Raw genomic sequence first — 14175 nt, 5'->3', positions numbered from 1 at the left:
TAAAGATACAAAAGAGTTTTCTGGAAGCAGTTTCTTGCATTTGTACAGAAGCTTAATGGCTTAAGGGGCAGATTTTCATTTTTATAAATGAAAGAAAATAGATTATATATATAATGTATATATTTATACATATATATAAACACAAAATGCTCAACTTATCATTTATATTAGAAACACGATATTAACTTAAAAAGAAACCAAGATCAGAAAACTATGTAAACCAATTGATATAGTCCAAAAAAATGAGATCATTCTTATTGGGTTTTTTTTAGAAAGCACGAAAGTTTAGTAGGAGGTTTTTCAATGTTTTTTTAATGAACCCAGATCTGCTCCCACTGAATTCACTGGACAGAGATGAGAAAATTACTTTCTTCAGAAGTACACAAAGACTTCTTTGATAGCCATTCTAGATTTTCCCTTAATAATGGATTTCTGTCCCAAACTATTGCTACCTTCTTCTTAATCAAACCTCCAGGAATACTTCCAGTGTTTGAACAGGCACTTAAAATATGCAGCTGCTGAGCTGCATTGCTAACCAGAGATGACAACACATGTCTGATAGAACTGAGATCCTGGCTCAGTCAATCAGTACAGCTGTCTGAATAGGATGGGCACCACAGTCTCAAAAAAATTCATGGTCTTCATTAGATCCACTCAATAGTTTGCTCTTCAATTTCCTGTAAGTGAATGGACTGTCTCTTGAAATATACCTTTTTGTCTCTATTTTTGTTGACCTGAATGGTTGAACAATATTAATAATGGTTTCTGTATGTGCCTGTGGGTGTTGATGCATTTTGGGGTCCTGTCAAAATCCTGGCTTTATCAGATAGCTGTATTAGGACACCTATTCAAAGCAAAGCTTTTAAAATCCTTTCAGTCTCTCATCAAAATGTACTAAGGTGAAAAACAAATGCATTTACTTACTACATTAAATGTCTCCGGCTTAGATGTCTTTAGCATTTTTTATTTTAATGTTTTGTCTTTTTGAAAACTAATATGAAGGCAGCATAAGAGCATTGTACAGCTATTTGTCCTCAGGGTTCTGTGATCCCAAGAACATATTTTATATGCACCCTGATGTGTAAGGATTATGTAAATCACCAGGAGAACTAATGAGTAAGTCTTTGAATGTCCTGTCACTCAGCCTAAACTTTAAAATTGGAAATTAATGATATAATTTCTGTGGCACGTAAGAATGGCAAAGAAAAACTAAAGGGCAAGACTTCTTTCACTTCTAACTGGAGTAGAGTTATCATCTCTGAAAAGATCTCTTTAGTACAGAACATCCTTAATTACCATGTAGAGTCAGCTATTTACCTCTTTGGGGCTGTTTTACAGTACTGCAAAAGCTATTTGTCCAGCCTTAAACTAATTTTGGAAGAGGTATGTGATAGTGCCTAAGCCCACAGAGTGCAATTTTTAAATATATGTTAATACTACAAAGTGTGGAAATGGCATTATGGAGGTAAGTATGAACAAAGAATATAATCGTTTAGACTTAACCTATTGTTAAAATAGGCATTCAGACAGATGCACTCAGCAGTCAAAATCTAACCATATTTTGAATATAAAAATTTTTATTGTAGTGCTGTACTTTGTTATTTGTTTGTTTTAATTCACTAGGTTTTGGGTGAAACTGAGAGTACCACAAGGAGCCACTGGCAGACACGACCATTTACACTCCTTTGGAATCCCAGTGTTACAGAATTGATTCTGATCACTGATCATTTCATCTTTTTCTGCACATTAAATTAATGATTGTGACATTTCTTTATCTATCAGCTGAAGCTTGTTGAACAAGCTTCCTTTCCTATTGTGGTAAGGTTTTCCCAAGAAACCTCAAACTTTTAATGATGACTTTGTCGAATTTTTCCACTCCCTCTATTACAATGTTACATGCTGGTTAGCAGGTTTGCAATGTGGTTTTATTCTAGACAGTAACAGCAAAATAAACAGAGATTTACTGTAGAACTGAGGTAATAATCTATGGCACTTCAATTGAAGATTGATCACTATTCCAGTGATCAATCTTAATTGATAGTCCTACCCAAATGTCCTGCTTGGGAATTTTGGCCAGTACACTGCTACACAAACAGAATCACAATACTGCACTGAGTACCACGCTTCTGAACAGTGTTCTCGAGGTTTTCTTGTGTGAAGAACACCTCACTAGCAGGAACAGATTTTTAGACACAAGGTTTTCTCTCTGAAGTCATCACTGAAAACAATATACAAGGCATCAGGAAACCTAATGCATATTTTTCTGTATCTGTCTGCTGCAGCAGTGGAAAATCTATTTGATTTTCTATGGGTCAGGTATCTCTGAGTACCTTTGTTACAAACAGACACTCAGGGGTTTTTTATCTATTTATCTGTTCTTAACATTGGCTATCCTGCAATTCTCTATACTGAATGCAGGCCCTATACATATAAATAAGGCACATGCTGTGGCACACTTAGCAGCCTCCTGAGATGCTTCATCAAACTCAAGCTGGGCAGGCACATTCTTAATCAGGTAGAGAACAGCCATTGGCCTCTGCCCTTGTGTGCAGATTAGAATGAGTCTCCCTGGCAGCAACAAGCCACTCTCAAAATTGCTGCTTCCCTTTTCTATCAGCTCAATTGCTTGGTCTTCACTATTATGGTAATAAGTTTTTCACAGAATCACACAATCACTAGGTTGGAAGAGACCTTCAAGATGATCAAGTTCACCCATGCCCTAACACCTCAACTAAACCACAGCACCCAGTGCCACATCCAGTCCTTTTTAAACACATTCAGGGGTGGTGACTCCACCACCTCCCCAGGCTGACCATTCCAGTACTTTATCGCTCTTTCTGTGAAAAACTTTTTCCGAAAATCTGACCTGTATCTCCCTTGGTGCAGCTTAAGACTGTGTCCTCTGGTTCTATCAGCTGCTGCCTGGAGAAAGAGATCAACTCCCATCTGGCTACAGCCACCTATCAGGAAATTGTAAAGAGTGATAAGGTCACTCCTAAGTCTCCTTTTCTTCAGGCTGAACAACCCCAGCTCCCTCAGACATTCCTCTCAGGGTTTGTGTTCCAGCCCCTCACCAGCCTCGTTGCCTCCTCTGGACACGCTCAAGGGTCTCAATGTCCTTCCTAAACTGAGGGGACAGAACTGGACACAGTGCTCAAGGTGTGGCTTCACCAGTGCTGAGTACAGGGGGAGAGTGACCGCCCTGCTCCTGCTGGCCACACTATCCCTGATACAGGCCAGGGGCCATTGGCCTTCTTGGCCTCCAGGGCACACTGCTGGCTCATGTTCAGTCACTGTTGACCAGCACCCCCAGGTCCCTTTCTGCCTGGGCACTGTCCAGCCACACCACCCCCAGTGTGTAGCATTGCAGGGGGTTATTGTGGCCAAAATTCAGGACTCAGCACTTGGACTTATTAAACATCATCCTATTAAACTCTACCCATCCATGCAAACATTCCAGGTGTCTCTACAGAGCCCTCCTCCCTTCCAATAGATTGACACACGCTCACAGCTTAGAGTCGTCTGCAAATTTACCAGTGAAAACACAGAAGTTTCTACTTGTCTTCTGTATTTTATGGCTGATGAATACATGCTGTTTCCCTTAATAGATGCTGGTGAAGGTTATCAGTGAGATAGCAAAAGTGGCTTTAAGCAAGCTAGCCAGGATGGATCACAACAAGGATGTTATGAGGAGCAGACACCTCACCAAGCCTGACAGAGTTCAGGACATTTTTAGAAAATGCTTTTAAGCTCATGGTGTGATTTTTGGTCCTGTGCAGGGCCAGGAGTTGGACTTCAATGATTCTTGTGCATCCCTTCCAACTCAGAATATTCAGTAATTCTATTTCAAGTGTGTCAAAGTCTCAGAAACATTAAACAAACCATTTATAGGCATAATGGGAATAAAAAGCATCCTTTACTGCCTGAACCACACGTAACAATAACAGTTCCAGCTGTCCTAAAATATCTTATTGCTATCTCAGTCTGGCAGATCTGTGGGACTTGAGTAGTCTGTAGAAAAGTCACCATAATGGGGGTGGGAAGACATAGCAAGCATCTAAGTGGATGCACGGTATGTTGCTGTTGGATTGCTATTTATTTTCAAGCAAACAGATGACTGACAGGAAAAATATGAACTTATCCCTCTGCTCATTTCTGGTAGCTCTGTTGCTGCATTTTATCTTACTTTGGGTTGTCTCCAGAGAGGCTACTGCCATCGTTAGTCTGTCCCCGTGGTGAAATGCTGGGTTCTGCTGCACAAGGTGAGCAGAACAAAGAGCCTGTGAGAGGCTGTGGCTCTGACCCTCGGCTAATAATGCTGGTATGGGTGTAGCACCAAGGGAGGGCTCAACAGGGAGCAGCTCTCAGCAATAGCCTTTGCTGTGTCCAGAGCAATGCTGTATGATCTAAAAGCAGCAAAAACGTGATGGGTATTCCATAGCCCAGCTCCAGAACAGGGATCTTTCTGGGGCAATAAAGAAGGGATATTTTAGTAAACTGAAATGCATCCCAGTGTCTATTGTCTGCTTCAAAGGCAATAATTACTATATGAATATCTGCTTTTCAGGGCTCACAAAGGTGCAAATACAGAGAGAGAAGGTGAAGCACAGAATGAGCTGAAGGATCTTCTAGAAGCTTTGTATTAATTTAAATCAGGCCCTACAGAGATCCACAAGAAAGAACGTGTAACAAAGAAGTTAAATATCTCTTGTGCTGATTAAATCAAAGCCCTAGATAAAAAAAGCAGAAAACTTGATTTTCAGTGCTCAAAGTCTTTCTAGGTGGTGCAGAAGAATGACAGGAGAGTGACAGGAGAGCAACAAAGACTTCAGGAGGAGAAGTAGAGAATATTTGTATTTAAAATATTTGTTCTAATTATAGCATGAAATAAGGAGTGTGGGAGGCATTCACAGCTCCTGGTAGAAGCAGGTGGGCAGAGAAGGAGGATTTTTTCATTTTCATATGTCTGTGAAATGATGGCTTAAAACAGGAACTGGAGTGGGCAAGCACTGCTGGAAATTCAAGAAAAGAGCAGTTTATTGAAGGGCAGCTTTAAAATATGATCACCATCTTCAAGGTATGCTGGAGTAGGGAACTCATCAAAAGAGAACATATTACTTAACTCAAACTTCTTTTATTTTAAATGCAAAATTCATTTCAAGTAAACTAACTGGTTAGTGAGACTGCCTCACACTGCTGAGCACTAGCTACTAATTTTAATAATTGAGTACACTAACAATTGTTATGTGATAGAGTAGACATAACAGAGAAGAAGTCTTCTGCTAAAGTTTCTTGAGAATTACCAGAGAATTTATCTTATAGAAACAGATTCTATGGGGCTTGTGATATGCCCAGGGGCCACCAAGACAATGCTAACTGATAACATTTCCAAAATATCTTCCTGAATAATTTTGCTGCTTTTTTATGGGTTTAGTTTTGTTATTGTGAGGTTTTTGTTCATTCCAGATTCTCCATCTATTGATTTTGATAAGAAACCTCACACAGTAACAGCATACTTGGATATAATAATATGGAACTCAGAGGTATAAGAACTTTCAAAAGAGAAGGTTTCTCATAGAAACCTCAAGAAAAAGATTTTTGGTTAGTTAAATAAAGATCTCTCTCACAATGCCCTTTTACTGCATTGTCTCAGTAAGGGGTGATTTGCAAGTGCATGGAAGGAGAAATTGAAGTATGTGAGGCAGAGCTTTGAAAAAATAGCCAGAGCAAACAAATGCTGATTACAGTTGCTATGATTCTCTCTGTAGTCCTCTTAATCAGCTTTCTTTGTAAAGATGTGCTCATATTTATAGACTTGGGTCTTTCTGTACTTCATGAAAGTCAGTATGTGGTATAACCAAAGAAACCCAGAGTGTGGGAAAACAAAGTACTGGGAAATACTTGTTTCAAAAAAATGGTGACATCAGGGAAGACAGGTAAGATACAAAGACTCATTAGTTCTGATATATTGGATTTCTGTGTGGCTAATTAGCTGGTATTAACTCAAAAGTAATGTAATTTCTCTTGCAGTGATCAGGATTAAAATTGAAATGTTTTTGGTTTTATTCAGCTTGATGGCTTCTGTATAAGTTTTCTTTTTCTATGCTTCAGCAGATCCATTAAGAAACTATGTGCTGTACAAGGAAATTTGCAGAGATGCTGAAAAATTTCTCAGACCTGAATCCTTGGTAGCACTTAGATCTGTCAGAGCTCAGCATGAGTTATGTACTTACTGCCTTAGACAGTCTGGTCTCAGCCCTTTCTGTGATAAAATTTTCCAGTGCTGTAGCAAATAGCAAATAATCACTCACAAAAAAAAATTGATGGTGGCAGAACAGAGAGAAAAGTAAACTAGTCAGTAGGCAGAAATTGGTCTTCTATGCTACTTCTATGTGTTTTCATGCATATTTGAAATAGCTAATTGTGTGTGCTTGCTTTTCATCCATTTTTACAAAGGTATAAATGAAAGTATTGTGGAGACAACTATTTCTAGATCACTTTCACTCCTATGTTTTGAAGTATTGGCACAACACTTATATATTTCAGAGAAATTTCAGTTTCTCCTCCAGACAGTATCTTTCAGAAGAACAAATTCCATCAGTTGCAAACCTGGAACTGGAAGATGCATATGTATTTTTGTCAGGTATACAAACAAAGAAATGTTCAGCTTAGAAAATTCTGTGAAACTAAATTTATCTTCCCTGAATGCTCAAGAAGTATCTCATAGTTCAGTGAAACTGTAATATTGAAAAGCTTTTCATATCTGGAGTTAGTTAAAGAAACCTAGTTATGAAGTTACAGAAGCCAATACTCTACATGTATTTCTTATTATATTTTCAATTATACCCCATTTTTGCCATGATTTCAGTTTGCCATGAATATGAAAATCAAAATGGTTTAGAAAAATAAATTAGAACTAGTATATAATTTTTGTATGTGCACAGTTGAAATATTCTATTGAATGTGTGAATGTTTAATATTCTCATGTAAAGCTTACATTGTCTCTATGCCCGTTCTTCTCAAACAATGTTTGAATGTCCCAAGCACCATTTTTCCTCTACATATATCATTATCATCATCATCATTATCATCACTTAAATTAATGACAAGTAACTATATGCTTTGACCTAGTTTTGATTAGATGCCTCCAGCTGACTGGAAATTAGCAAACATAATGCTCATCTACAAAAGCAGTCAGAAGGATGATTGGAGGAAATACAAGCCTGTCAGCCTGACCTCAGTACCAGGGAAAGGTCATGGAGCACATCACCCATCATGTGGCATGTGCAGGACAACCAGAGGATCAGGCCCATTCAGCACAGGAATGAAAGGCAAATCTTGCTTGACCAACCTGATCTCCTCCTATGACAGGATGACCCATTCAGTGGATGAGAGACAGGCTGTGGATGTGTCTACCTAGACATCAGTAAAAGCTTTGGCATTCTCTCACACAGCATTCCCTTGGAAAAGCTGGTAGCCTGTGGCTTGGAGAGATGTACTCTTCACTGGGTAAAAATCAGTCTGGGCAGCCAGGGCAGAGAGTAGTGGTGAGTAGTTACATCCAGTTGGATGCTGGTGACCCCAGAGCTCAATTCAGGAGTTTAACAACTTTAACTTCCAGATATTGGCGGTTCTTTGTTCATCCTGAATTCCTGATTTTGTGCAGATTTCTCAATCCCTCCAATGTAGTATTCAAGAATTGAGAGCTGCTGACCTGAACATCTGCATTGAAGTGGTTTAATCATCTGACTGTTATGCATATCCCATAATGTTGCTTTCATGGAACCTGAAACCTAACAGAGTTAGGACAAGTCCCATAGACTCCCTGTGGTTACTTTTTCTCATGAAATGTAATGAGAATAGCTCAACAGCAAGACTATATTCTCTACTGCATGGTATCTATTTAATTAACAACTAGAATTTGGTTGCTTGATCAAGAGCTCTCTACTACCCCAAATTATTCAGAACTCTCTGCTCTCTGAAAATTGTTTCTTTTCACTCCATATAAACAGGAACTGGAGGTTTTGGGATGGTGCATAACCAAAATTTCCAAATATATATACCAAATTTCAGAGAGATTACACAGAAGCTTATTCTTGCATTGCAGATTGCCTGGGCTATAACATCTCTTTGCCTTGTGCAGACTCATAGTACTTTAAAGTTGGTTTGAAACTCCTGCAGAGGGCTTACCTAAGTGTAAATAGGATGAAGAAAAATCTCTCCGAGGGCACATTTTCAGTATGATAGTGGAGGTAATCATTCTGATCCTATTAAACATCTAACAGGATTGTTTATAAAACCATTCCCCTATCTACCACTTGATTTAAAAGTGCCTAGAGAACTGCCCTGAAATACAGTGAGACTTAATCCTACTCCCAGACAAAAGAAGCAGGATCTTAGCCACAGTTTGTAAGCAGAATTGAGTGCAGCTCATGGAGGTGAAGTAACTGCAGGCATGGAGAAATGTTTTGCTGCATTTTAAAAATAAATCTCAATGTGCAAATCCTTAATATTTCTATCACCTGAACTCACATGGTGAATTTTATACCTGATAAGGAGAACCAGCCAGTCGGGTTTCATCAGGATTAAATTTAGAGATTGATTTTATTTTAGGATTAGTAAATACATTTTTTTTGCCATGTCTATGTATTAAGGGTAGGATACAGCCACCAAGCTAGGATGTCACAGTTGAGTGCTCTTGATAGCATTCATTTCAGAGCTTACTGAAAAGTGTCTCCATATTACTCTTCTATTTTTTCTCATTGTTTGTTTGGATTTTCTGAATTCTTTTGCATGTTTACACACAATAGCTCAAGTTAAAATTTCAACCAATAGATATTTGTTTACTCAGCTTTGAAACACAGTAAAATGAGATTAATTTCCCCCCTTCTGTGGCATACTAAACTAGTATATTGCATTTAAACTTTCAAAGTAATTATTTTGGAGAGAAGATTTTTATCTGGTGTGGTGGGTTGGCCGCAGCTGGATGGCAGGCGCCCACCAAATTCACTGAATCACTTCTCCTCATCTGCACAGAAGAGAGAAATTATATGAGAAGGCTCATAGATCAAGATAATGGCAGGGAGAGATCACTCACAGATTACTGTCACAGGAAAAAAAACTGACTTAGGAAAGTAACTTTCTTTTTTCGCTAATCAGATCAGAGTAGGGTAATAAAGAAATAACATAAAATATTAAAATAAAACCACCCAACTACCCCTGACTTCTTCCTGGGCTCAACTTTGCTCCTGAATTCTCTATCTCCTCCCCATTAGTGGCTCAGGAGAACAGGGAATGGGGACTGCAGTCGGTTCTTTATATGCTTGCAGCCCTTTCCTCCTCATGGGAAGACTCCCCACACTCTTCCCCTGCTCTGGGGTCTGGTCCTTTCCAATATAAGTCCTTCCCATGGGCTGCAGTTTATTGTGAACTGCTCCAGCTTGGATTCCCCATGCAGTCCCAAGTCCTGCTGGCAAACCTTCTCCAGAGTGAGTTTCCCATTGGGTCACAGCCTCCTTCAGTGATCCATGTGCTCCATCCATGTGGTGGGGTCCCCATCACAGGCTGCAGGTAGATACCTGCTCTACCATGGACCTCCAAGGCAGTAACCATGTCTTCATTGCTTCTGACTACAACTATCCTTCTAATTATACAGCATTTTGCAAAAATGCACTGTTTCTGACATTCATTCTGTAACTGTTCTTTGAATGCATGAGGTTTTGTCATTCTTGACTCCCTACTATTAGAAAGCATCAATAGCTGCTAGGCACCTTCAAAGCTGATCTAATATAAATTTGTCTTCTTTTGATAAACTCAAGGATTGTGCAAGCTCATTGGTTTGTGTAGGAGGAACCTTTTTCTATCTTGTCACTCAAGGCTATATGACATGAGGAAAGACTCTGTAATTCTTATGCTGAATTTTAGTGATTTATATGCAATGACTCTTTTGAGTAATCCCAAATAATTCAACAGATGTATGTTTGGGTAAATGGTGTAAGAATGAATCTGGATGAAAACAGTTCCTCTTACATATATATGCTTGGAACTTACTTAATAATAATATAATATTCTCTGAAAAGTTTATATTCAACTTTCATTATCTATTTAAACTCTGAAAGTTTACAAACTATTTTTCATTTCACTCTGAGATTAGCAAATTGACTTTTAAATCATGACCTAAGTATTTCCTCCATATCTCGAGATCATGTCCCCACTGACTCTGTGATGGGAGCTGCTTTGGCATGAAGCAACTTCTTCCTCCAGCCTCAGCTAGAGGTTTGAGTTCAGGCTACTCAGCACTGCTCAGAATTGAGACCACACATAAGTTAAATTGCTAATCCTTTTGGTTCAGTGGCAAACACCTTCTTCAAGACATTTTAAAAATAAGGTGATGAAAACAACAAAATCTGTTGCTCACAAATTTAGATTACTTGGAGTGTTCGCAAGTACCCAGAATCCTGTTCAAAGCCTCAAGACACTTGTTCCTTTCTAATACACATAGTCCTTAAGAAATACTGACATCTGCTGTCAATATGGGACTGGAATCAGCCTGGTAGGTTTTGTCTAGTTTACCACATTCTGCACCTCAGATGACCCCAAGTTTCTCTGTGCTTCAGAGTATATTATTTCTCCTAAAACAAAAGATGCCAGCTGTTAGCAGAAATGAGTATAACTTGGGGAGTCATTTGAAAACAATTTGGAACAGTTTCCTTTCTTGTCATTGACATAGGACTACCTGAGAATTGGTAATGATCAGATTGAGTATAGTGTTGATTTCTAGATAATGGCTCATATAAGGAGCCATTTGGATTTCGCCATCTCTTTTTAGACTAAAATGAGAGTTCACTGAATCACATCAATAACAAGAAATTATCATGAATAAACATGAAATATATGCAGATTTTTCTAGATTTCTGTAAGTTAAAATAAATGAATGGATAAATGGAAAAGCATAAAAGAAATAAACACAGTAAGTAAAATAAAAGTTTAGGATATTGTTAGGGCTCTGTTTTGAAAGCCTCTTTTCAGCTGATTAAAGATATATACTTTAAATTACTTATATATAAGTAAAAATCTTCTTGTGTAGTGTCCCCATTCTTATTTGCTCACTAAGCTTTGTATGGCATTTAGCTTTGAGTAGTTTGGTTAAGCATCTAACCAAAGGTCATGTGGGATTTCTTGACAGTGGAGTAAGATAGACTGCTTCAACAAGATGTCTACAAAACAGCTGAGGATATTTTGCTGGAGATGGCCAGAATGATTTGCAATATTCTGTCTGCTTTAATGCCTATAACTAAGTGAAATGAGTTTTGAATGAAAATTGTCATTGTGGCTTGGCAGTATGAGCATGTAACACTATCCAGAGGTTGGAATGGGCTTGCTCTTTAGGTCTTGGTGACTGAGTGCATCATAAAATGAAATAATCATGTTTGGTTACTGAGTAGCTTACCATTAAGATATTATATATTGCTTTTACTAAAAAGTATTCATGAAAATGTTTATTTGTCTAAATGACAAATATTTCCAAGTCATTTGTCAACTGTTCATTTACTTCCTATTCTGTGCCACGATATGTGTCCTAAATTAAACATCTCATTCTAGAAGACAATCATGTAAGAGCAGATTTGGGCGCATTGGCAGTAGGAAGGTCAATAATTCCTCTTATATTATAAATGCTTGAAATAAATTTTCCAAGGTCATAGAAAGGCAGCACAGATTTCAAATACATATGCAATAGTTGTTTGGGCTTTTTAAGGATTGTGAAATTATGAACATCTCTTTGCTTTGCCTTCATTTTTCCTACTGTTTAAAGTATTCCGTACCCAATAAATTTTTCATGGCTTTCAGTTATAGGAAGTCCAGGTTCATCTCATATAAAAAAAAAAAAAAAAAACCACGAAAAAACAAGAATAATGCAAGCTTTGAAGGTAGAGAACAAAAATATGCATTCACTGAGTTTCATTAATCCCTCATTTCATTCTTCAATATGTAATTACAATAAATCTTCTTTTAAATTTTATTTAAATTTCCATTTATGTTACATTATTTTTCTTGAGAGAAGGGCTAACTGTATTGAAAAATAAGTAAATCAATAAATCAGAGGCGATTGAAGCATTTTTACATGTAGACCAGAGTGAAAGAAAGTCACACGTTCATTTTTAGTTTAAAAAAGCCAGCTTGCGATCTACCTTTTTTATTTTTGAAACACCACAAAATATTCTCTCTCAAATGAAACCTTGATTGGTGTTGACAATGGAAAATCTCTTATTTCTGATGTTCTGTGTCTCCTATTCTCTGCTTATTACATACCTTCATGTGCAAAGTTCAGTTCTGTCCCATTAGGTTCCACCTGAAGACAAAGGTGCCCATCTGTGCTTGAGCCCAGGAGGTCAAACACACCAAAAAGCAGCGAGGGCAGCAGGTCAAGGGAAGGGTTTCTGCCCCTCTGCTCAGCCCTGGGGACCACACCTGCAGTGCTGCATCCACACATGGGTTTCCCACTTTATAAAAGACATGGGAAAGACCTGTTGGAGTGGCCCAGAAGAGGGACCCAAATATATTCAGAGGGTTGAAACACCTTTCCTACGAGGAAAAGTTGGGAGAGTTGGGGTTGTAAAACCTGAAAAAGTGAAGGCTCCAGGGATACCATATTGTAACCTTCTAGTACCTGAAGGGGACCTGTAAGAAAGGTAGGAAGAAACTTTTTAGCAGACTTGCAATTGATAAGACAAGGGGCAATGGTTTTAAAGTGGAAGAGGCTTAGACTGAACACAGGAAAGAAATTTTTACAGTGAGGATAGTGCAACACAGAAACAGGTTGCCTGGAGAAGCTATGTTAAAAGTAAGGTTGGGCTTTGCTGCAATCTGGTCTAATGAAAGATGTCTGTATCGATGGCAAGGGGCTGGTCTAGGTGATTCTTAAAGCCCCTTACAACCCAAATAATTTCATGGTTCTGTGGATATTTTAATGTGAAAATGAAGGAAAAATAGACTGGAGAGATAGTTTTGTCATTGTGAAAAGAGCCTCAATCATTTTACCTGGAGTAGGGGGCAGAACACACAGCTGTAGAATTTCTGGCATTACCTAAGTGAAGAAAGGGGATAATGTTCCATAAGAGACTTGTTTCATTGTCTTAGAAAGATGTTTTCCATCAGATTTGTCTCCGTTCCTTGTGAAGCCTTTATCTTTGGTGATGCAGACAGCTAGAGTAATTCTATAACACATATTAGTTTTCTCAATTATGCATCTCAGACACTGAGCATTGAGATAAAGAAATGGCCAGCAATGTCAAAGACAAGCATTGAAAGTGCGAAAATGGAAGAACCACCTCTTCTTTGTAGGCTGAGGAAATAAATGATAGAAGTGAGGAAAAGGATCATATCTACATACACATATGTGGGAGTACAGTAACAGTTGCATATGGCTGAAAAGAGTGGACTGACAAGAAAGTGAAGAAACATAATTATACTGAGAGCACTGCAGGGAAAAAAGTAGTATTAGAGAGTAGAAGAGTCAAAGCATTGAACATTTGTGGAAGAACAGGAAGAAGAGGACTGATGTTCATATGGAAAAGCTGAGGATAAAAGAGGAAAATACAGGTTACAAATGGGTGGTTGTCACAGTTAGATAATCCACAGGTCCTCTGTGGTTACACATGTAGTAGTAAATTAAACAGTGTCTAGAAGCTTTCCTGGTGCTAGCAATGCTACTATATTAGAATTATTTAAGTGGTCCTTGAAATGGCTTTAATGCATTTTCTAGTCCAGTAGCTTACCATACATCCAGCACCATTCTCAGGAGGCTGTCCTCATGCACACAGCCTGTTTTGGAGATTAAAATATTTCATCAAGTCTGTATGAAATGCTTTGTTCCAGTTTGTGGTCCGAGCACATTTCTTTTACCACTATACATATAACCAATCCATCTTGTTCTGAAGAGTAGCAGTGGATAAAAGTCATTGTTTTTCTCCCAAAACAGGTATACACATGGGAAAGGGTCCAGGAGACAAGTCCCCTGAGAAAAACACAAATAGTCATGGCACAAATGCAGCAATCTGCTTTGCCAAATGGCATAAAAAAGAGTTGCAATTTCCCAAATGTCAGAGGGAAATGATGCAATTGCTGTGCTGATGTTTAGGCAGTTGGACTAGATGATTGCTGTATGTCCCTTCCAAG

The sequence above is a fragment of the Erithacus rubecula genome, assembly GCF_903797595.1.
Source record: "Erithacus rubecula genome assembly, chromosome: 1".
NCBI classification, from domain to species: Eukaryota; Metazoa; Chordata; class Aves; order Passeriformes; family Muscicapidae; genus Erithacus; species Erithacus rubecula.
This window is presented reverse-complemented; position numbering follows the sequence as displayed.